The 25,141-nt window shown below is 37.9% G+C and overlaps 1 long non-coding RNA gene across 1 annotated transcript; it reads left to right on the top strand.

Moving 5' to 3' along the window:
* The first annotated feature begins 12,646 nt into the window (after positions 1–12,646).
* On the top strand, positions 12,647–14,308 carry LOC129146921 (uncharacterized). The gene is made up of 3 exons (XR_008554299.1): positions 12,647–13,057; positions 14,044–14,138; positions 14,225–14,308. It is a non-coding gene; the product is annotated as an uncharacterized LOC129146921 (long non-coding RNA).
* The last annotated feature ends 10,833 nt before the right edge of the window (positions 14,309–25,141 follow it).

The raw sequence follows: 25,141 nt of genomic DNA, 5'->3' as shown, positions 1-25,141 counted from the left end.
AGCTGTTATTCAGTAATCATTAACATTATTTATTCCCTTGCTTTTCTTGGTGTACCTAAAGAAATATAGTTATGAATAAAGCTTCCTAGTGCACATAGTAGGACAAATAGAAGGAGCTAAGCACTTAATTGACTGACCAACATGTTTCTTCCATTTGCAAGGCTCTCTGGTAACCTCCCAAAGAGTTACAGAAGAATGCAAGAAATCAGCTTTCATGTGAATGAGTTTATAAATTAGTTGGCAAGAAATTGAAGTCCATGATAAAGGGTCAATATGAAATTGGATTGAACCGAGGGACTACTTTCCAGCAAGGGGTGGTGTCAGTAAAGCTTGGAATCATTAGAAAAGTTTTCAAAGATAAAGACTGTTTGGTTTGACAAAAGGAAGAACAAGGAAAGGATGAAAGGTGAAGAGAGTCCATGAGAGATAATAGGCAGGAGTGAGTTCAAAATGATCTAGAGTTCATATTTTAATGGAGTCACTTAGAGTCTATGCTGTCTATTGGGTAGTGATGGGAAACAGGGTGAAAAAACAGGAGGCCAAATTATAAAGAGTCTTTTATCTCTATATAAGATCTTTAATAAATATCTAGTGATTAAGTAAATGAGCTTAGACTCGGGGGATATAATATGAATCAATGAGTGTGTCTGGATAGTAGCATGACTTAATGAGAGATTTTTAATTTTTTTTAAGATACTGTTGAGCCATTTGTGAGTTTGGTGTCTGCTGGTGTGTATATGTTTGGGGGAGGGGAGAGAAGCAGAAAAGCAATTGTTGAAGTCATCCAATTGAGGTATGATAGGAATCTGAACCAGATGGACAGACAGAATCAGGAGAAAGGGATGGTGTTTAGGAACTTAAGAGATTCAGAGAGCCAGACTCTAAGTACTCAATATAGGATTGATGACAGATTAATTCCTTTGCATTATTATTAGAGGCAAAGAATGAATCAAGATGGCACTAGATTTGGATACAAAGATCATGACTCTACTGCTGGCAGGGGTAGACTTCCTGATTTACTGGGGAAGATATACAGATATATACAGATGTACATATACACCTGTACAGATACCTGGGGTATGTTTTGGGAAGAAATTGTAACAATTTCAAGAAAACACCTAGACTTTGGTTGAAAGATTAGAACAAATGATACACATGTAGAGTCATGAAGACTTTAATTGATAAATCTAACAAGCCATGAATGTAGGCGTTATCTATTTTCATTTAGTCTGGGTTTGAGGAGAAATGGAATACATATTCACATGCTTTTCACTGTTAGTTATAGTTAGTGTATGGAGACTAAAGTAGCTAGAGATAGCATAATGTAATTTAATATAAGTAAAATGAAATCTTTCTAGACTGAATCATGTGCTCATAATTTTGAAAGTAGAGGTTATTCTTTTCTAGTTGTTTTTGAGAAAACACAAAGTTTTGTGCATAGAGAAATAGGAATAATGCACCCAACCTCTCTTTCCACTAAATGAAGTGCCACATAATGGAAACTCTCCATACTGAACACATTTCACAACCAGGAGTTTGAAAAAAATCTTTTGAGGAAAAAGGAGTTGTTGAGTGAGTGATTGATGTAATAAAAGCAGGACTCAGGGTCAAATGATCAGGCAACAAATTTCAAGCGTGTAACTGGGCACCAGAGTGTCCATCAAAGGCCTGCTTGTTTAGGAGAGCTATGAAGACTTTTCTTAAACAGTTCTTTAATTTGATCTTTGCCAGCATTAGCTATAGAGAATAAAGAAAATAAATTATTTATGTAACAAATTTTCTAATGGCAATGAATTTAACTATTGTTTGCTTAATTATGGAATTATTTTCTAATCACATAAAGAATAATTTAATTCAAATTGACACCACTTAAGACAGACATAAGTGATGATGGTTGAACAATAAGAACAAGATGGTTTTAATATTTCATGCTGAAACCCCATAAAAAGCAAATGTATAGACTTGTAAGTGTCAGTTCACCTCTTTCCAGAAGTTTGATGTGATCTTGGGTAATAGAACTTTAAATTACTTGTGAATCGATCCAAGGAAAACAAAGTTATGGTAGGCATGTTCTACTGGACATAGGTACACGGATGAAAATGAAGAGGAAAGAAAAACATATTTGTGACAAATATTTAGAGCTCATTTAAAATTCTGTAACACAGTAGATGAGGTCATTTGACCTGCTGAGATTAATTGCACTTTTATGACTATAAATTTCATCTGGCTTTCATATGACTAAACTTACAACTGGTGTGAGAAAACTAGGTCATATGAATCTTTAGGATCACAAACAAGAACAGAAGCCTTCTCACACTGCTCAGGCTAGGACAAAGCAACACAGCAAATGTAATAGAAAAGAGAATATGAAACAGAAGAGTTAGCAGCAAAAATATTAAATGGGGCTTATCATTTTGGGCACCTTTATGGTGATTTGAATAGACAGATCTACTCCCATCTGATTTATTTTCCTAACCAGTGTTTTCCTCGGGGACATTTGTCATTTCTTTTCTTTTTTCCAACATCAACCCAGTGTTTCCTTGTTCTTCCCCTTCACCCCCTAATCTCAGAACCCCTAGTGTGTGTGTTGATGTCCACAAGTTTTTGAAAGTATTTTATGTTGTCTAATTGTATGTTAGTGAATGTCCAATATTTGTTTTTATCTTCGACTTACTTTACTGTCTATTATTCTCTCAAATTTGCTCCTTTTTGTTGAGAATGGCTGCATTTCATCCTTTCTCCTGGCTATATGATACTCTGTGGTGTGTATTTTCTACATCTTCTTCATCCATTTTGTCGGCTGAAGGAGATTTAGGCTGTGTCCATGTCCTAGCTGTTGTAAATAATGTTGCTGAGACTCTCATGGCACATATGGGTTTTGTTGTTGATGGTTTCATATTCTGTGGCTAGATGCCCAAGAATGGGGTTGCTGAGTCTTAAGGTATTTCCATTTTTTAGTTTTCTAAGGTAAATCCAGATTGCTTTCCATAAAGATGGCATCCATTTACATTATCACAATAGAAGGTTTCCTTTTTCTCCACATCGTCTCCAGCACGTGTTGGGGGTCTTTTTAATATGTGTCATTCTCCTGGGTGTAAGGTGGTATCTCATTGTAGTTTAAATGCATTTCTCTTATTAGGAGTGACTAGGAACCTTTTTCCACATATATCTATTGGCCTTCAGGATGACCTTTCTGGTGAACTGTCTGCTCATATTTGCTGCCCATTTTTTAATTGTGTGATTTTTTTTTTTTTTACTGCTGAATTGTATGAGTTCTCTTATATATCTTGGCTATTAATCCCTTATCAGTTATATATTATGTAAATATTTTCTCCTATTCAGTAGGGTATCTATTTACTCATATTTTCTCTCACTATGTAAAAGTTTTTGTAACTTGAGGTAATCCCAATTTTTTTTAAATTCTATTTAATTAGTGGTTAAGTCACCAAAAATTTCTTTATTGTTGGTATCATCATGGAATATATCAATAATGTTTTCTTCTTTTGCAGGTCTTATATCTAAATTTTTAGTCTATCTGGAATTTATTTTTGTGTATGGTATTAAAGAGTAATGCAATTTCATTTTTTAATGTGTGGTTTTCCAATTTTCCCAGACCGATTTATTGAAGAGAATGTCTTTCCCCTATTTTATGGATTTTCCATTATAGATTAGGGGCTATTGTATGTGTGGATTTCTCTCTGGACTTCCAATTGATTTATTGATTTTTATAAAATTTCAGTGACTGGTGGTATCGGTCCTTTTTTCTTATGTGGTAAACTATATGTAATCTAAAATTTACCATTTTAATCATTTTTAAGTGTAAAGTTCAGTGACTTCAAGTACATTCACACTGTTGTGCAACCATCATCTCCAGAGCTAATTCATCTTCCCAAATTGAAACTTTGTGCCAATTCAGTAATCACTCTTGGCCTCTCTGGTGGCACAAGGGCTTAAGCACAGCACTAGGAAGCTATCTGGAGTTCAATCCCTGGCTGGCCAGGGAGAAACCTACATGGCACAGCAGACCTCTCCTGTGTCGCCCGCTGCTCCCCTCAGCAGTGTATTTTAGTCAGTCTGCCTGTTCTGTTCCCCACTCTGTTTTTGGTGAATCCTCTCATCCCTTGCACATCTGGCCCATACCCCTGTTCTGGTATGCATAAATAAATAAATCTTAAAAAAAATCACTCCTCATGTCCCTCACTCAGTTCCTGGGAGTCACCATCTACTTTCTGTCTGTATGGATTTTATAGCTTTAGATGTCCCATATAAGTGGACCACACACCGTTTGTCCTTTTATGCCTAATCTATGTCTTTGAGGTTCCTTGTGTAGAATATGCCTGAATTTCTTTGCTTTTTAAGACTGAATGATATTCCAGTCTGTATGTTTAACACATATTGTTTATTCATTCATCACTTGGGTTGTTTCACCTTTTGATTATTGTGAATGATGGTGCTATGAACATAAGTGTACAAATATCTGAGTTTCAATTTTTTTTAAGATTTATTTATTTATTTATATAGGAACTGGGGTACAGGCCAGATATGCGGGAGGGTGAGAGGATTCACCAGAGACAGAGCTGGGAACAGAACAGGCAGACTGACTAAATACACTGCTGAGGGGAGCAGCGGGCGAGGCAGGTGATGTCTGCCGCACCTTGTGGGACCCTCGCCGCGGGGGATCAAACCTCCGCTGCAGAGGCTGCGGACAGCTTCATATCGCTGTGCTCAACCGCCTGCGCCACCTTGGGATGCCCTGAGTTTCAATTCTTTTGGGCATATATCCAGACGTGGAGTTGATGGGTCTTGTGGCCATTATGTTTACTTTTTTTAAAGCAATCACCATATTGCTTTCCACAGTGCATCATTTTACATTCCCATCAACAGTACACCAAGGTTCTAATTTCTCCACATCCTGAGCCATACTTAATTTTAATTTTTCTTTTTAATAATAGCCGTCCTAGGCTGTGTGGACATTGGTCTTTCAGAATCCTCTTTTTCAGGTGAATTGTGGCACACATCATTTAGTTTTATACAGTTGATTCCTAAAGCTATAAATGTAAATATATATCAAGGGAGCACAAACTACAGATGATGATGACAAAGCATGAAGCATGAGAATTTTCTTTTTCATGAGAGTAGGATGTCATAACGCAGCCATTACCGCATCATGTACTTGCACATGGAGAAAGGAGCTTATGGACAGGTTTGATCATTGCCTTGATGACACAAATGCACTAGTCTTATGGTTTTGTTGAATTTCAGAGCTCCTTTGGTAGTTCTTTTATTTTTATTTTTTAATTAGTTAATTGTCTTCCATCATTTTTCATTTTTGTACAGTATTTGATTTCTCTCCTCTGATGTAGTTCCCATAGTTGTTCCATCATGATAGTCCCTCCCCTTTCCCATTTTGACCCTTCCTCCCTCACTTTCCCTTGTTGTATGCCTCAGATCTATGGTCAGCTTGAAAATTTTATCTTTTTCTTGGTCTTTTGTTTGCTTTCTCTATATTCCAAATATAAATGAAACCATTTGATAGTTATCTTTTTCCTTCTGACTTATTTCACTTAGCATAATCCCTTCCAGCTTCATCCATGTTGCTGCAAATGGCATGAGTTTATCTATTTTGATTGCTGAGTAATAATCTACTGTGTATATATACTGTATCTCGTTAATCCATTATCCTGTTTTGGGACATTTAGTTAGTTTCTATATCTTGGTCAATGTAAATAGTGCTGCAATAAACACAGGAGTGCAGGTTTCCTTTCAAATAAGTGCTTTTGTGGACTTTGGGTAGATTCCTAGGAGTTGACTCATTGGATCACATGGTAGAGCCACTTTTAGTGTCTTTTTAAAAATATTTCTCTTGTTATCTCTCAAAAATTCTACCTCTCATACCCAGTTGAGAAACATTGAAGTTATTTATTAATTTATGCATACCCTTCCTGTTATCATTCCATTTAATTCTTGATAATTGTTTCAGTCAGTTGCCTTCAGATTCCAGATGAAAAGATGAGTTCATTTTCAAAGGCCACTGTATTTTACCACATTAAGAAATATTTTTATACCTTTTAAAATTGCCAAATGTATCCTTAACCAGAAACTCTGAGCCACTGGACATAGTGCCTGGTATATGTGGAGTTAAGGGAGCTACCTGGAGGTGTGCTGGCCTGTGAAATGACTGAAAGAAGGTAAAGGGAGAAAATAGAGTATGAATGGGATGGAGATTGAGAAAACAAATTTGGGATGTGGGTTTCCAAAAGGAGGATTATGAAAAAGCAGAATCTATTTTTCCCCATAAACATTGGGTGACTTGGGAAGGACTTTTATAATCACCACTACTTATATCCGATGTTGGAGTCAGGGTAAAGTTTTCTAACAATGTATGCTTTTAGTCATCTTTTTGGTGAAAAGGGTGAATTAGGTTCCTAAGACACATAATACAGCTACAATACTCTGCCTTCACATAATACAGCTACAATCCTTTGCCTTTACAAGCCTACAGTGTGATAAAATAATGTTCAAATGTAGTTGAGGTTGTGTAAAGTCTTCATGGGAGGTAGAAACATAACAATATAGAGTCTTTAAGATACAGGGTTGATAAAATATTCATAAAAATCCACTCACTTGAACTATGTCATTTGAGCACATATTTTAGGTAAATGTAAACATCGAGATGAATTTTTTACTTCATCATAAAATGAATTCATGAGCGGGATATATTTTAAAAGCTATATTGATATTAATAATAAAGTTATAAATTATAAATCCTTTGTATTGTTTATGCATTTTCAACATGGAAAGTCATGTGCACATCATATACTAAATTATACCTCTAATACTAAAAATAAATAACCAATGAAAGTGTTGTTAATTAGGTATATTTGAAAAAAAATGTTTAAGAAAGAAAATACTTTTAACGGTGTCTTGCTAAAAACTAGAATTTTGGTGGGGCTTATAGATGTAGCAGATAGAGGTGTTAAATTATAATGCTATACACCTGAAACCTGTGTTAGAAGCTTACATAGGGCCTCCCCGGTGGCGCAGCAGTTGAGTGCTGGGCGGCGAAGATGCCCGCAGCCTCTGCAGCACTGGTTCAATCCCCAGCCGCCAGCAAGGGTCCCACATGGCACACAGACCTCTCCTGCCGCGCCTGCTGCTCCCTTCAGCAGTGTACTTTCTCAGTCTGCCTGTTCTGTCCCCCCTCTGGCTTTGGTGAATTCTCTCACCCTCCCACGCTTCTGACTGCCAGTGCTTGTATAAATAAATAAATAAATCTTAAAAAAAAAAACTTACATAATAACATTTTGTTTATTGATTTTACTTCAATAAAATTAAAAAATAGGAATAGTATCTTGCTATCTTCTATATGGAACTTTAGAAGAATTGAATGAAATTTGGGAGGTAAAAGCTATATCAATCTTAGTTAAAAAGAAATACCCTTATATTAATAGGAAATGGTGATTAACTATTCCTTTATTTTAACAGCATGAACATTTAAACCTTCTTTCTAAAGAAAAGGAAGAAGGAGAATAAGGAAGAGAGTTTGGGGGTGGGAGGTAATCAAAAGGGTCTACCGAATAAACTATCTTTCACTTCCAATTGGTCTCAATGTTTAAATTCTCTGAAGTTTTCTTGTGTGTTATGAAAAGCTACAAATTTATCTTTTTCCATTTTCCCCAGAGGAGGCTGACCCAAATCTAACAGCAGCAGTTGAAAAATTTCTCTAAGCTTTATCAAATGGCCCCTACAGAGCCTGGCTTAAAATTAAAAGCTCTCCCTACCAGAGGGAATATATGTGACTTTAATAACTGAAATGTGTTTTTACTTTCTATTACAGAGGTCAAAAGGTTTCTAAACAAACCAAATTTATCAATTATTTAGAGGTGATTTCTTCTGAAGTGGTATTTCTGAGATATTATTTGGTGGATAAATTCAATGTTCTAGAGCCAACAGCAGCATTTATTCATAACACATTTCCACTAAACTGAATTTGCTGGGACAACTTAATTTCCACTATCGTGTTTGCACTGTAGAAATATCAACTGAAGTGTTATAGTGCCTAACTAGTGGGCTTTTCAAAGAAAAATTCCATATAAACATGCTTATTCAGCACCCCTCCCCCCTTTCTGTTTATTGCTTAAGAAATGAACTGACTTCTCTATCTACTGGGATTTAAGAAAATTTATTTTTTAGCTCCTGAAATAGTCTTCTAAACCACAGAGATGCCTTTAAAGTGAAAAAAAAAAAAAATCTTAGACTACATTGTTATCCTAGAGGCCAAAGAAAATGAGATTATTGTCAAGATTCTGATTAAAGAGATTTTTTTTTCATAAATGAAGGAGACATAGGTTTGCATGCCCACATGCGTGTGCCAGCCTGCACACATGCATCTGCATACTTGGATTGGGTCAGGCTTTCTTCTCAAAAATTCTTCTGGAATCTTGATGGACCACTTGGTTTAGGGCTCTGTGTGAGAGAATTCAATAACAGTTTATAGAGCAACCACTTTTGATTCTTAACACAGTGCATAGCCCATGTAAATATTATGTTTATTATATACTAGCTAAACATATATTGGGTTTCTGCCTAAAGTCTGCCATTTGGTGTATGCAGAAAACATTATAGAACAGTTCATAAATTCATTGAAGCTGTGTTAAATGAAAGCAGCCATCCAGAAGCTGAAATTTTTTCATCTTTAAAATAGCAGGCTTCCCAGCTCAAAAGCAGTAGGTTTATTTATGCTGGTGAATTCAACATACCAAAGTAATCAAGGAGCTATGCTACATATTCTGTTTTAATAGAAGCAAATTTTGTTAAGGCAAAAGACCGAGTTATGTTTCCCTTATCAATATGAGCTTTTATTGTTATTGTTATTATTATTTTGTAAATTCAGAGAGGGGAGAAATAGCTTTCTTCTCCCATTAGCCTGTTCAAAATGGAAATAACAGCAATTAGCTTCTCCAGAACTCTGCTGATAAAGATAAATGAAAAATAAAGGTGGAAAAGAGGAACTCAGCAAGTCGTCTTACTGCGTGGGGAATTGGGTAGCTGGGTGGTTGGTCCCAGGCTAGACTAGTTTCACCTCTGAATGGCTGGCTGGCATCCAACGGAAATCTGCAAAGCCCTTCAAGGTTTACTTTCCACCATTGTGGGAGCTTGGTTTGTGGAGATGAGTGGGTGGCCTCAAGTTGAATACACAGAGGGAGAGATGTCCCCCTCAGAGCTGGTACTCATCTAAGGATGGACTGAAGGGTTGTGAACCTGTACACCTCATTTCTGGAAACTGGTCATGGTTGGTTTGGCTGAATTCACTTCCAAACACAGCATTCAGGATTTTCACTAGTTCACTGACTGACAATCTCAGCTTTGAAGGAACAGAAGAACAGTGTTAAGCCACTACTGCCCTTTTTTATCACCACACAAAATACATAGGAAAGTGCCTTTAATTGTCAGAAAATCTAGAGTTAACACTGCACCAAAAAGGAGTTGGGTTGTACTGGTTATAAATTTGGTGGGGATACTGGAACTACGGACTCTTTGTTGGTGGAGGATGGAACATGTGCACATATGGAGCAAGAAAAATTTAACCCCCAAATTATAATAACAGTAAAAAAATGTTAACGGGAAGAAAATCAATTAGCTTTTGTTTTTTGCTCCATGAAGGCAGGGATTTTTGTCTGTTTTGTTTACTTGGGATAGTGACTGGGATGAAGTATGTGCTCAATAAAGATCTGTTGATCAAAGGGACCCATCAGTTGTTTGCACCATGATTTTAAACCTCAAAGCTAGAAGTATGACTTTTCCTGAGTGTTCACCACTGCACTGGAAATTTAAGCCTTCTGTTTTAATACTTCAGTGTCCTTTACCCTTATAAAGAAAGTTGATCCGATGCAGGCAGTTCCTATTTTGACAGTGCTTAGGTAAAATATTCTCTTGAAAGAGTAGCCTGCATTGGTTGCTAGAATATCATGTCAATATTTCATAAATTTTTCTTCCTGAAGAATCACATAGTGACAAGAGGACTTCTCTGTTTTTCCTTGTTGCCAATTTTGCAGGAATTGGCATTTGCAAGTGCTTAGGTATGCAACTTGGAGTCCCATGACTATATTTCCTTAGGAGATTATAGAAACTGGGTTCATAAAAAATAGTCAATTAAATCATTACAACTCAAAGATTCAGAGTTTTTACTTTTTTCATTCTCACTGTCTTCCCACATATCACTTCAATGCCTTGGTTTGAATAAAACTTGTCCTGGACACTGTGGACTTCAAGTCTCCAATTAGACAATTAGTGAGTAAGAAATGCAATCTTAAATCCAGAAGTATGTCTAAGGGTGGCCCCCATCTCAGGGTTTGCTGTGCCTATGATATCCAGATATTTTATTTTTAACTTTTTGTGTGTGTGTGGAAGTAACTTGGCATTATAATATTATATAAGTTTCAGGTGTACCCTATTGAGAATCAACATGTATATACAACGTTAAGTTACTTTTAAATGTCTGATTATATTAGATGTTTGGTGTTTGCGATATGAACACAGATCACACACAATGACTTTTTTTTTTAACCTTAAGCTTTTCTTGCACATGAGGTTGAAAATCACGTGCAGGTTATGGGCTATATCAGTGATTTGGAAAGCTCAGTAGAACAAGATATCTGACCAAGTTCTATTTTTTATTTTGTGGCTTTAGGAAAAAACTACATCCCAAAGGACTCCTAGGGACTGAGCGCCACCATGGTTCCTGAACATGTTGGTCAGGTTTCCCGTGGAGCACCTGGTCCGAGATGGAGCACAAGGAGGAGAAAGAAAGCACAGCTGTCAGGTAAGATTCTGCCCAAGTCCTCCCTTCCCTACCAAGCCCGTCTTGGGGGAAGGTGGAGTAGAAGTAGTTTTGAGTATTATTACCTCCTCAGAGTGCTCACTTCCAGGGGTTTCTTGTAGTGGTGGCACCTGTCACTAAACTTCCAGGTCTTCTTGCTTCCATAACCTCTGCTTGTCCTTGCCAGTTCCAGCCAGCTTCTGAAACAGTTCAAAACTGAAAACTGGAGTTTGACTAAATTCCTGATAGATTTTTCAATTACTTCCTACTTTTAATCTTTTTTCCAAGATAAGGAGAGAATGGAGACCATAAGCCTTTGACTAAATCATGACATTTTCCAAGCTGGAAAAAAAAAAGGAAACTACAAACAGATCAATTTTTAAGAACATGATGGTAAATATGACCGGACATGACAGTATGAAAAGACAAAATTGAGATATCAGGTTTTGGAATGATGCTAATTATTTCTTGTTATTATAGCTAATGTAATTTTCCACAGGTAGAATATTTTTCCTAAGTGCAGGGGGCAAAGTCAATAATCTGTGGCCAATTGGGCTTTAAAAATCATCTTTAGTTGTCTAATCAATAGATAATTAGCTTATTAGCATACTTGTGTCCCAGCGTGAATACGTGCTGCCCACCCCCAGCCCTCCCTTCCCTTTCTGTCCACCCCACATTCCCTCCCCTTCACCACACCAGGACTGTTAGGACAAATATACTATGTCACCAGTACATGTAAAGAGGTTCACAGAAATGTACAGAACCCCTGAATTTGTAAAAAGCCAGCAGGGCAGCCTTTGTCAATGTGAATTTTTACTATTGTTCTGACACCCAGCTTGCCAGCCTAGCTTCCAACATTTATGACATAAGAAGACATTATCTTTATGAAGATCTTGTGCCCAATTGCCACTGGCTTGTAAAATTTGCTCAGTGAGTTTTCTAGAGTATTTGGATTCGGCTTTTTATTGGTAAATATTTTACCCAGTTGTCATGATTATTTTAACTTGGAGACAAGAAGATCTAGATTAATCCAAGTGTTTTCAGAGACAAGCTGATAACTTATAGCAAGAAGTGATGATTTTATTTGCAACACAGAACTAGTGAGCCATTTAAGACTTTGATGGTAGAAATAATAAGTACTTGTCTTTCCACATAAATGTAAGCCAAAAGCCCCTATGCCTTTCTCTTTTCTGCATGTTATTTTGAAAGAACTGGTATAGACATTCTGAGCTAGTGTAACTTTACCATTTATTACTGCCAACTATAAGACCAAAACAAAACATCCCAGGTTGGATACTATGGACTGAATGTTTGTGTCCCCTCCAAAATTCATGTGTTGTAACCTAACCCCCAATGCGATGGTATTAGAAGGGGAGGCCTTTGGAAGGTGATTAGGTCACAAGTGTGGAGCCCTATGAATGGAATTAGTGACTATAAGAAGAGACTTGAGAAAGATGAACTATTTCCACCATGTGAGGATATGAAAAGATGGCTGTGTGCACACTAGGAAGAAGTTACTCTCTAGAAAGTGACTCTGCCAACACCTTTAGTTCCAGAACTGTAGAAATAAATGTTTCCTATTTCAGTTAGCCAGTCTATGGTCTTTTGTTATAACAACCCAAGTTGAATAAGGCATTGGATAAACTACAGTGCTGAGAGGCACCTTCATGAGTACCACAATCTATATGCTCATATATGCAACCCTAAAAGTCACCCTCATTTTGATCACTCAAAAGTAGTCCATTTGGAAAATGTTCTATTATGACATCATCAGGCTCTCACTGTACAGTTCTAATTAGCTTGTAGGTGTCAACTACTTGACACCTACTAGATAATGTGTGCATGATGAAGTATTCACTGCCCACTTGAGCTGCTAACCTTCATGCACTCACTCACTAACTCCCTCACTCACTCACCCACAACTCCTATTATTTTTGCAGAATGTGTTTTTTGTAGTGTGTAAGTCCACTATAAGTTTAAGTTCAGACCCGTGGATTCACCTCTCTCTCTGGTGCTCTGTTCTTCCTTTCCTGCTGGCTATAGAATGATTACTCTACCCCCTTCCAATAACCCCTCACTCCTACACACACACACACACACACACACCCCTGGTTCAGCCTCATCTATTTACTGCTCTCTTGGAAGCAGATTAGACTGACAGACTGGCTGTGGGCACCGTTGCCAGTCCAGTCTCATGGAAGAAGGGTTACTTATTTCATTTGCCTCTGTCACTAGATGGTAAGTGCTCTTCAGGGACTTTGTGTGGATGAGTGGCTATGTTTTGGGCAGGTATGACTCAGGTGTTCTTGGGATCTTTGGGCTAGTCCTGTGAAAAACTCATCCTAGCCTTTGTCAGATTCTTTCCCTTCATTATCTTTTCATGGTCCTGAAGGGTGTTAATATCTCTATTTGACAGATGTGTAAACTGAGGTTCATGTCTTGCTCAAGTTTCCCTAAATGGGAAAATAGAAAATAAAGAAGCAAACAAAACAACTCATAAAATTTCAGTATTTATGAGTGATATGAGGGTAACAAGGTGGATGAGGACCAACTCAGTGATAGAGGTGGGACTGTTTGACTGAGGAGGGTTTAGAATACGTAGAAGATCATGCTGTTCCCAAATTGAAAGGGTGCTGTGTTGAGATCACATGGGGTTGCTTTAACTCTCAACAGAGCAGTTCAATCAAGGATCTACCTACTGTGTAATCTATACTTAAATATATGAAAAATTTCTCATCCCATCCATATTTATATTCTTGTGAATTAAAAAGTAAAGCTCTGTTTTTTATGGGCTTAATAACAATGTTAAAATTATGTTCCTTAACCAAGATGTAGTTTTCTAAGATATTATAATTTGGTATCAAAGGCCAATGTAAGAATGTAACAGAAACAAGTAAAGGCTCAAGCACTTAGAGTTTATGGAAATTCTCAGCAATGGAATGGTTCCAAGAGCTGTTTTGACATACTTTGCACATTTGCACACACTGCTGCTAGCCCATTTGGTGCATTTGTGCAAATTAGGAAAATGTGCCCCTTTCCCCAGGGATGACTCAGTTCCCTGCCCAATCAAATGGCTTGGTGAGCCAAAAGTAGATTGTATTTGACATAGTTTTCTCCCTTCAACCAGGCACCCTTGGTGTTCATAACTCCACCACTGTTCTTGACCTTTCAGGGCATAGTGATAATTCCTTACATTCTTACGGTACATCAATGTCATTGCACAGATGCTGTCTCATTCATTCCTAAAATGATTCTGAGTGATCAATGGGCCAGAGATTCCAATCCTCATTTTGCAGTTATGGGACCAAGCAACAAAGAAGTTAAGTGACTTCCCCAAAACCACACTGATCCAGGGTAGTTCTGACTAGCAACAGGAGTTACTGACCCTTGGTCTTATTCTTTCAGATTGATTGAGCATCACCTGGACATCAGCTGACATCTAGCCAGTCACTCATTCCTTTAGTCTGTAGTCATTGCAGATCACACAGTTTTGAGAAGAGGTCTCTGTCTCATTCATCTCTATGTTCTGCAAACCTCTCACATTATTTGACACATATTAAGTACGCAGTGAATGTTTGTTACACAAATGACAGAAAGCATTGGTTGTCACGGTTGTGTCATTACAGACGTGTTCTCTGGTACATTTGGCTGCAAAGGATGACTGCTGTGCTTCCTCACCTTTTCTGCTGCCAAACCACAGGCGTGGTCAGCACCACACAGGCCCATTTGTTTTACTGCAAAAGCCAGGTCATGGCTGCATTGATCAAAGTTCTATGGAAAAAGGAAGAAGACAGGTGAAAACAGATAGATGCAGGTCTGAGAGGCTGCTCGGAAAGTAATGAATCTACACCTTCTGCAGTTTTCAGAAAACTGCTGTCATTTAAGGAATGAAACTACTGATGCAGGCATCTGAGAACCAGGGCTACTTTTTAAAAAGATGTTTGATTGCTGAGGTTTTAAGCAGTGTTTTCCCTGCTTATTGCCTTCCAGTTTACCTGTTATGGCTGTGAAGTCCTTCAGAAAGTGCAAAAATAACCTTACAGGGCCCAGAATAAACCAGCTGTGACTCCCTCCCCCTGCTCTTTGTTAGATTATTAATAATGTTCAGTTAGACTCATTGGTGCCTCAAAGAGGAGGAGATGTGGTTTCTTTTAGTGTCCTTAGTGCCTGGGTTCCCCTTCTGAATAAGCTCACAAGACTGTGGGTGATGTGTCAGAAATCATTAGCCAAATGGGTACAGTCAGTCCTCATGAAAACGGAGGCCCTTTTGTGAATAGTTTCCAGTCAAAATAATGAAAATCACACTCAAGTTTATTTTCCATAGGTCTAAAAATATGGGGAACCAGTGAGCTACTCTTATGTAGCTCATAATAATGTCATAATTGAACTATCTATAAACGGCATTATGCAAAGGAACATTGAACAAATGCAGCTGAATGCTCTTCTATTGGAATCTTTTCTTTCTCACAATTAAATGTCATTATGAGGGATTCTACTCTCGTTTATACGTAATCAGGACTTGTAAAGTCTCAATATAAACAACATTTTTATTTGATCAGAGTTCATTATGAGAAGCTACTACTGTATAGAAAAAAATGTCTGAAATTATACTCTGGACTAGAAGTCAGGATTTACTAAATGGAGGGGGGAAAATGGCTGCCTTGCCAACCAGGCATACCTTTGCAATCTGGCCCATTTCCTTATGTGGCCTTGCTTGGGCTTATAAACCACTGGAATCAATTTCTTTTAAAAACACGTTTTTCAGAAACTTATTACGCACTTTAGAGATATATTATATACCTTCAGCAGCAAAAGAAGAAAAATTACAGGTGCAAAAGCAGCCCATTTTTCTAGCAGCTGAAAATGATGCTGTGTACTAGTCACAGGGGAACAGTAAAAATTACACTCCGACAGCAACAGGGCAGAAGCCCACAAAGGCACAGCCGAGCGAGTGGCACGGCCAGGGAGTGCGCTAATAAATCAAGATAATTCTCTGCCTGCCTTGAACTTAGACCCGGCTACAATTCACTGGTACAGCCGGGGAAAAAAAAGTCTGTTAGTGGAATTCAGCTTTACTGGGGGGACGTGATTAGTCACTGGGCAGATTGAGCCTCGATTGCATCTAAATGGTCCACTTTATGAACCATTTATCTTCTGCTCAGACCATTTTCATTACACCAAAAACTGATGCTGAGCCACCAGCTGTAAGATACAGCCTGGTGAAAATTAATAACCTTTTTTTCCCCCCTTCTGCAGGACTCCTGCATATGTGAGCAGGAGCATTTATCCCTGTTTTGTTGCTATTTGCATCCCAGCATCCCTGGCAGTCTTTCAATTTTCTCAAGTCTCTTAGCCTTTGCCCCCTGTTTCGCTTTTGCAACACAAACAATCCATCCTGTGCATTTAAAATTCTCTTAGCGCCCTGACATCACGCTATAGCCTTAGAGCAGGGAGCAGTTTACACAGAAAGGGCTCTTATTAATTCCTCTGTCCTGCTTTCCTGCTAAAATATAGGGATCTTGAGATTACTGCTGGGTCCCTTAAAGACCATTTAGAGCTGTGCAATTTAAAAAAGGAGACCTTTATTAATACCTGCTTAGGCTACTGACTGTGGGGAGGGCAGAGGAGGTCTGGCTGTGATGGAAGATAGGCTCTTACTGAAGCAGAGTCACATGACCTGTAATTCACGGCAGCCTATTGAGCTTGCGTAGCCACTGAGATATATGCTGATATGATTACAATAACATACAATGAAATTATGGAGTATTAATGGTGCTTAACCACTGTCAGGCATTAAGCAGAATTAACATGAGTCTTTTCCTGAGCAGACATAGTTTTGATAGTGCTGATTAAGGATTTGGCTATCTAAGGAAGCTCATTATAGTATTAATTGGGATACAATGAGCCCAAACTGTGTTGTTTTGGCATATTTCTGCATGGGGCCACATGTTTGGTGAGCAGCTTGGAGCTCAGCGCATCAGCCCTGGAGTTGTTGGATGCCATACAACTTTGCTTCGTTGAGCAGATTTTGTGACTGGTGTCTCCTTTTTTTTTTCCTTTTGAAGCACGCCAAAACTATTTTGATAACCAATTTTCTTTACCAGTAACAAAGGCTTGCTTACCACTAGAATTGCTGGTAAGGATGCAGAGAGATGTTTTATTCCTGAGAGAGGATTTTGTGGTGGTTTTTTAAATTGTTCAAAAGATTTTTTTTTTTTAATATTGTGAAGTGTAGGCTGAGGGTGGAATGGTCAGTTCTGTTACATCTTGCATTTGTGACATCTACCTACTGCAATTTTGTTTTTTTCCTTCAATATATGTGATGGCAGCTGAAGGGAAACTCACTAACTACTTTTTTGACTTTTTAAATATTCCTTTCCTGCTATGGTCTATCTCTAATAACAAGAGAGATTCTTGACTTTGGAGGCCTGAGTTAGTTTCTTCTACTAGACAAGTTGCCCAGAAGGTAATTTTAGAAACTGCTCCTTGAGATGGACTATTTGGTGGTAGAGATTTGAAATCAAGATGAAGCACTGATTAGATGGAAGGTGGGCAGCACTAGTTCTGGAGCAGGTCTTCCCTTTGTCCTCAGAGCGTGTGAGGAGCTCAGCCGGGGTAGTCGGGGCTGTGGCATGGCTGTCTGCTCTGATGAGTTCCAACTCTCACACTCCTCTCTGCAGTTGCAATGAGCCCCAGGCTGATCTGCATCAATTGCTGGGATGGCCAAATAGAACTGATGAGCTGTATCCATTCATTTTGTCTAGACGTGGCCTCAATTGACCAGCTGGGTGTACACGGCCTGTCCGCTTGACAGCTGCTAACTGTCAATGGGCCATATGTACCCACGGAAAGTTGCAGACTTTGGAATGCTCAAGGGCACGGACCAAATTCCTTGGGGAGAGAGATTTTCTACAAGGATGTCTGGGGGCTCTGATGAGCCTGCTCTCACCAGTCTCCTTTTTTGCAGACTTCTGGCCAAAAGGTCACTGCCCAGCCTCTATTAAAAACCTTGGCCAAACAACCATTGTCAAAATTGTGTTAATTATTGAAGTCTCAAAGTGAGGGAGAGCCTAAGAGGTTGGGAGCATATTAATAAAATCCTTGGTGTCACTTGTCTCAGATGCCTCTCTTTAAAAGGTTAAATCTGAGTTTGGAAGTTGAAAGAGAGAGACAACTTCTTGGCCTTTTAGCATAACCAAGTAGCTGAAGTTGTCTTGGTAAGAGAATGAAAAGGACTATATTTTTGAAAAATATGTAATTAGAGTATTACATTTTGGGATGTGAAGTAAGGATTGGCATTGATGTTGCTTTTTAAAATGACATTTAATGAAATAAAATTGACAAAACATGAGGTGCACTTCCAAAAATGTCTCTTCTAGGAATTACTAAAGATAGCATAGAGAAAAGTATGCATAATCTAGATGTGGAATTTATAAAACTACATAACATTAGAAGTTTTAGAAAATAGTCATTTTTCTGGTAATGACTGTGTTACTATGGCCAACTAATCATTTCTTCCTGATTCAAAGTCAGCATTTTTTAAAAAGAATTATGCATGGTTTACCCTTCCTGGAATACATAGATAAGAAATATGAAGGTCATGGCTGGGGAAAAATTTCTCTCCCTCCTTCCAGATCTTTGTGTGAGGTGGCCCATCTGTCCTACCTCTGACTTCCAGTCCACAGAGACGCATGCTTCCAACAAAGTCCAAGGATCAAACTCACCAAAGATAGGACCGGCTCATTAACGATCTTTTCTGAGAGGCTGCTGGGGATATCAAAAGCCACCTAGGGGATCTGGGTAGGAGATCCTTCATTATCAAGTCACCTACTTCTATTCTCATCTGTTCTTCTCTTGCTTTCTATCTCCTCCTTATATTTAAGATAAATCCACTGTGAGATGTTCTAGGTTTTACCTCCAAGTTTCTCAATTATTCCTCTCCTTCCTGTCCTCATTCTCTCTATTTTCAATTCTATTTCCCAGTGTCCTTATTGTCAATTCTACCTTGACTTTCATGACGTTCTCAACTGAGTCCAGCTGGAAAGTGACTGTGCTTTCCTCAGCAGTCTCCTTTTAGTTTGAGTCCACTTTTAAGCCTGGGAGGATGCATATACTCTGCCTGCATTCGGTTTTTCTCCCAGAATCCTGAGGAATCCTGGGAAACTGTTGGCGGGCAGGGACCATTTTAGATATGTTTTAGTATCCTCAGCACCTAGTTGGCCTCTGACATGTTATAGATACTCTGTCAAAAAAAAAAAATGAGAAATTAACATATATAAATGCTCAGAGAATCATACATATTTAACTTGTTAGTAATTTTTCCAGCTATGTGTGTAATTAAAAATATTTTAATGTAATAAAAACACTTGCAATCTCCTTACTCAACAAATTTATAAGTGTACACTGCAGTATTGTTGACTATGCCATATAGCAGATTCTAGAGCTTGTTCATTTTACTTAACTGAAATTCTTTTTTTTTTTTTAAGATTTATTTTTATTTATTTATACAAGCACTGGGTACAGTCAGAAGTGCGGGAGGGTGAGAGAATTCACCAGAGCCAGAGCAGGGAGCAGAGCAGGCAGAAGGACCGAAGCACACTGCTGAGGGGAGCAGCGGGCGGCAGGAGAGGTCTGCGCGCCATGTGGGACCCTCCTCAAGTGGCCGGGGAGCAGCCGGGGATCGAACCGGCGCTGCAGAGGCTGCGGGCAGCTTCGCAGCCCAGCGCTCAACTGCTGCGCCACCGGGGAGGCCCTTAACTGAAATTCTTGAAGTTTGTTTGGCAACTCTGTAATTTTCTCCCCCTCCCTCTAGTTCGATTGCCTCTAGCCACTGGTAGTCACCATTCATTCTATTATTCACATCTATAAATTTGATTATTTTAGATACCTCATGTAAGTGGAATCATGCGGTATTTGTCTTTCTGTGATGGACCTTTTTCACTTAGCATAATGTCCTCCAGATTCATCCATCTTGTCACACATTGAAAAATTTCCATTTTTTTCATTTATTGCTATTTCTAATTGAGGTAACATTGGTTTATAATACTGTATAAGGTTGAAATGTATAGAATTGGACTCTTCAAATATATGTTACCAAATGATACCCACCACCAAGGCACCCATACTCCTCCACCATAGTCCACTGGGCTCCTCCACATTTTCTCTCCATCCTCCCCCTCTATCTCTGGTAGCTTCATTTCTACGGTCAGTCTCTAGGGTTTGTTATTGGTTTGGTTCTCTCCGATCTTTTGTTTTATTCCTCTATAGAATTTCCTTCTTTGTAAGGAGGGAATAGTATTCAGTTCTATGTAAACCACATCATCTATATCCATTCATGTTGATGGACATTTACTTTGTTTTCACATCTTAATTATTATGAATAATGGTTCAATAAACCTGAGTGTGCTAATAAATCTTCAAAATCTTCAGATACTCAGAAGTGGGATTGCTGGATCATATAGTAGATATATCTTTAATTGTTTGAGAAATCTCCATGCTGTTTTCTATATATTAGTTGCACCAATTTATGTTCCCACTAAAAAAGTACACAAGGATTACAATCTTTTGACACCCTCTTCAACACTTAAACTTTTTTTTTTAAGTAATAGCTACCCTAATAGGTGTGAGGTGCTATCTCATTGTGGTTTTTATATGTACCTCCCTCATGATTAGTGATATTGAGCCCCTTTTCATGTGCTTCCTGGCCATTTGTATGTCTTTTTTGGAAATGTGTGTAATCAAGTCCTTTGCCTGTTATTATAATATTGGGCTGTTGGGAAAGTCATGATGCATTTTTGCATAGAAAACAGAAAAAAATACATCATGACTTTTCTGACAACCCAACAATTATTATTGCCACCACTAAAAATTGGGCTACTAGGGTTATTTTTTTAACAATTGAGTTGTAGAAGTAAACTGTAGGCAATTTTAAGCTTAATATAACACAGTATGCATCACTCCAATAATTTGTATTGTATAATAGTAAATTTTTGAGTCTATTTATTAATATAAAGAAAAGCAAACTATTTGTGGTAATTCATTCATCAACACTCAAAGTGCCAAGCAGTAAGTTGAATGCTGGGTGCAAAGAAAACAAATAAAAAGATTGGTAAAGACTTGAGCAATACCTCCTCAAAAAGAGTCACCATTCATGACTTACCTGAGAGGACTAACTAACCGCATTGAAAACAAAACAAAATGGGAAGTTAGTTTAATATAGGAGCAAACTTATATTTTGCTTATTATACTGTGGGCTTCTCCATTAAGTTTATAACTGAAACAGTTTTCCCTTAGAGATCACACCAGCATTTATTTCAAATCAATGTTGAAAATTAAATGGTAATCCTCAAGGGGAGGTAGGTTCTTCCATAACTACCACTTCCTATTGGAAATCTTTCTTTCATGTTTCTGCTTAGTACTCAATCCAGGGTTTGAAATTAATTAAAATATATCCTTGCTCTAATCTTTAGATAATTAGCTTCAAAGATTTTCTTCAAAATGTTGTAATAACTTTATCTTTTATGTGTAAATTCAGAACTGTTTCTATCTGGACAATAAAATTTAGTGATATTTAGCAATTGAGGGAAAGGAATGAATCATTGGTTGGAGTTTAGTCTTTGAAAATAAGTGTTTATTATGAAGCAGTTTTTAGATTTCTTTGTCTAGGACTAAAGGATGAATAAAGAGTTCCGTATAGATTCCTAAAAGTTGAAGTTGGAAAGTACCATTTTTTTTTCCTCATGTAAGTCTTATCTATTCATTTTGTAGGGAAAATCAGACATGATATAAGTACCTTTATTTATAGAAACTATTGATATCAAATGAAGCTTTCTAGTCACATCTTGTCTGTCTTCTAGACGACAGAATAAGGAAATGACTTTCAATTACAAAAGAAAGGTTTCATTTAGATGTAAGTTCAGCTTTTACAAGACATTTTTTTTTCTTAGAGATGTGAAGAACTAAAGATGGATGAACCATCTTTGGCATTCCTCTCCCGAGAGATAGACTCTAATTCCCTTCCCCTTGAATTTATACTGACCTGACTGACAGAAAGAATGTGGCAGAAATGACATTTTTTCATTTATTGAGGTAACATTGGGTTACCACTCTGTACATAGTACAGGGGACTAAGTTCAGAGATGTATGTTATCACACCACCCCCACCTTTAAAACACCCACATAATATGGGTCTTTTATACGGGTGTTTTACCCTAGACCATTTTTGAACTTCTGAGATCAAGTAATAAGAAGGTTCAGCTTCTGCCTGGGGATCTAAGAAAAATCATTGTGGAAACTGAGTCTCCAAAAATCTGATTATCCTGAATAACCACCAGGCTATAAAGAAACCTAACTATCTATAAGAGTTTGCAGGGAGAGATGCCAGAGAGTGAAAGGGGAAAATTCAGCTGATCCAACCTCACTTGTATCTATCTAAAACTGTATGCCAGACCCCAATAGAAAAACCTTTAGCTGAGCCTGTCATTCCCAAATTATGAGAGGGAATAATCAATTGATGCTTTATGCCTTCAAGTTTTGTGTTGGTTTGTTACAGTGACAGATAACTCAGATAGTAGGCACTGTTAAATCTCAGAAAAATTTATCCTAAGGGGTGTAAAATATTATTTGAGATATATACATATATAATATCCATATATACATAATATATGGAGATTATATGTGTAACAATATATTAATATGACTTGAATAGTTCAGACATAGATTTGTCACATCTGGGGCAATTTGGATAAAATATTAATTACCTAATATGATAGCTTTGCCTCCATTCCAGCTCTTCTATACTTCTTCTCTCTAGTCTATTAATTTCTACCCTCCACCCTTGGGTCATTTCTTTATTTTCATTGCCATGAAAACTGCTTTTGCCATGAAAACTGTTTTTAACATGAAAACTATTTTTGAGAAAAATATCCTATAGACATACTCACATTAAGTGGAAGTAGTTGCTTAGACTTATAATTTTGTTCTCTATTGATTTGTTGATCCAATTGGAAACTATTAATTTATTGTCTAGTATGTGCTACACCCTATGCAAATCACTATGGAATACAGCATATATAAGCTAGCCAGGGTTCCTGTCATTCTTTTTGGGACTAACGGCCTAGGAGGCATAGAACTAACTAAATAAGCTATTGTATTTTGCTGGATCAAAGTCTAAAGCTAAAGGAATGCACAGGTAACATGTAAATTTAGATATTGGGGACATATATGTGCTACAATTGTATTTTAGAGCCAAGCTGCCTTCCTAAAATTTGAACATCATATCTCCTCTCAAGACCAACTCTGTGCAAAGACTAGCTGGAGATGGATACAGTCTTATATGAAAGAGTGTCACTTGCCTTGACCAAGGTAGTAACTGTGGCAGTAATATGAAGTTGGGGTCTGAACATATTTTGAAGGCAGAGCCAGCAGAATTTCTAAAGTGTTTGATGTGGGTGTGAGAGAAAGATGACAGTCAAGGATTATACTGGAAAGAGTGTTGATTGCAACTGTAGTGGGGAAGGTATAAAGGGGTAAGTCCTGGTGAGATCACCAAAGTAATGAGTGAAAGGAGAGCAATAGAACTGCACCTGGAAAAGTTCAACATTTAGATATCTGGGAGAAGAGATGAAGAAGCAGTGGTAACTGGGAAGGAGCCACCGAGGAGGTAAGAGGAACCCCAGAAAGTTGAGGTCCCAAAAGGCTGGCGAAGCATGTGCATCAAGGAGGAGAGATTAATTAATTGTGCTGAATGCCACTACTTTCAGTTAAAGGAGATCAATTACTGACCAACTGGATATAACAATGTAATGTGGCCCTTCTCTTCTGATTGCTTTGATTTTCTCAGGCAAGTAGGAAGCAAGGTCAGTCGCTGAGAATGAGGATGGAGAAGGAGGGAACTTCAGCTGTGGACTTCCTTCTCAGGTTGCAGTTAGTGAGCGCTGTGAGAGCCTTTTGTATCTTGATTTAATGGAAGCAACACATTTTAGGGGCAGCCTTGGTGCCGAGTCACCGTATTCAAGTTGAAGCTGAGCCTACAGAAGATGAGAAGCCCTGATAAGTTGGTAGGCAGTTCCTGCAAGCTAGAGAGTAAAAAAAATAAAAATGATGAAAGTTAATAACCCCAGCCTCAAGTTTAAACTTCTAGTTTCCATGTAAGGGAACTGCCATCTTTCCTTTGTATCTTAATCCAAACAAGTGATAAGATTCCTGGTTTTATTAGGAAATGGGAATAAAGGACACCAAAGTTCTTTATCACTAATCTGACATAGCAGGAAGAATGAGATAAACCATTCAATATAAGCAGAACCACAATTTTCTCATACTTAATAAAAATGATAAGATTTTTATAGCACATTAGTTTAAACCAAATTTGCTAATCTGATTTGATAGAAAGAAACTGTGTAGAAGATTAATATAATGGACTAGTGCCTCTAATATAATTGAAGACTCTTGGATTTTCACGTCATATTAGTGACTTTCATGCTCCTTGTGCAATTTGCTGATGGAGTTAGTGCCATCTGAAACACATGAACAGCTTTTGAGTGTCCTATTGTCTGAGGGACTTCTGTAACACATGGGTGGTTTCTTTTAACATTGTTTCAACATATTGTCAGGTGTTTTATTTTCCCAAATTGAAAAGAAATTACTCCCCCAAAGGCAATAATTTTTTTTACTTTTTCAACTACAAAGTCCATGTGCACCTCAGTACACAAGTAATTTGAGAATCTCTGCCATTTCTTCCTGCCAGGAATATTTAGCCATGTTGAATCTCTCACACTCATTTTACTCAGCCTCAGAGAATCAGACCTGTGAGCGTGTGAGCTTCATGGACAGAATTGTGACACAATTTTGCTCTCCTGAAAGTGCCATTTGAAAAATGAAACTTATTTATCCAAGTAGATGTGAAAACTTTATTTGTGGGATTTAGTGAAATTGTTTAATTGAATGACTTTCTCTTATCGTCAGTGTCAAGACTAAACCCCCTTTGTGTCCCTTGAGGTATCTCATGTACTGGTCATATCTTATCACTCGCCTCCTATCTTGTCATTGTTTCCTCTTTATTCCATTCCATTCCATTATGTGTCCCTGAGATACATCCGTTCCCTCAGACATCGGCCCATCTCATAACTCTGACTTTGCTGTGCTGAACTTTGCAGCATGAACTCTTCACACAGGGAGAGCCTCCTCTGTGCCTCATTTTCTCTAATCAATGGCCTCCCTTCCCTTCTGGTCTTCACTCTCCACAAGCCCTCTCCACAAGCCCACTCTACCCCACCTTTGCCATTGACTTAAGTTCCTCTTTCTAGAGCCTCCACATTACTGTGG

The sequence above is a fragment of the Talpa occidentalis genome, unplaced genomic scaffold (assembly GCF_014898055.3).
Source record: "Talpa occidentalis isolate TD23 unplaced genomic scaffold, MPIMG_talOcc4v2.1 talOcc4.5, whole genome shotgun sequence".
NCBI lineage: Eukaryota > Metazoa > Chordata > Mammalia > Eulipotyphla > Talpidae > Talpa > Talpa occidentalis.
The sequence above is the reverse complement of the archived record's forward strand: the minus strand, read 5'-3'. Positions and strand labels throughout refer to the sequence as shown.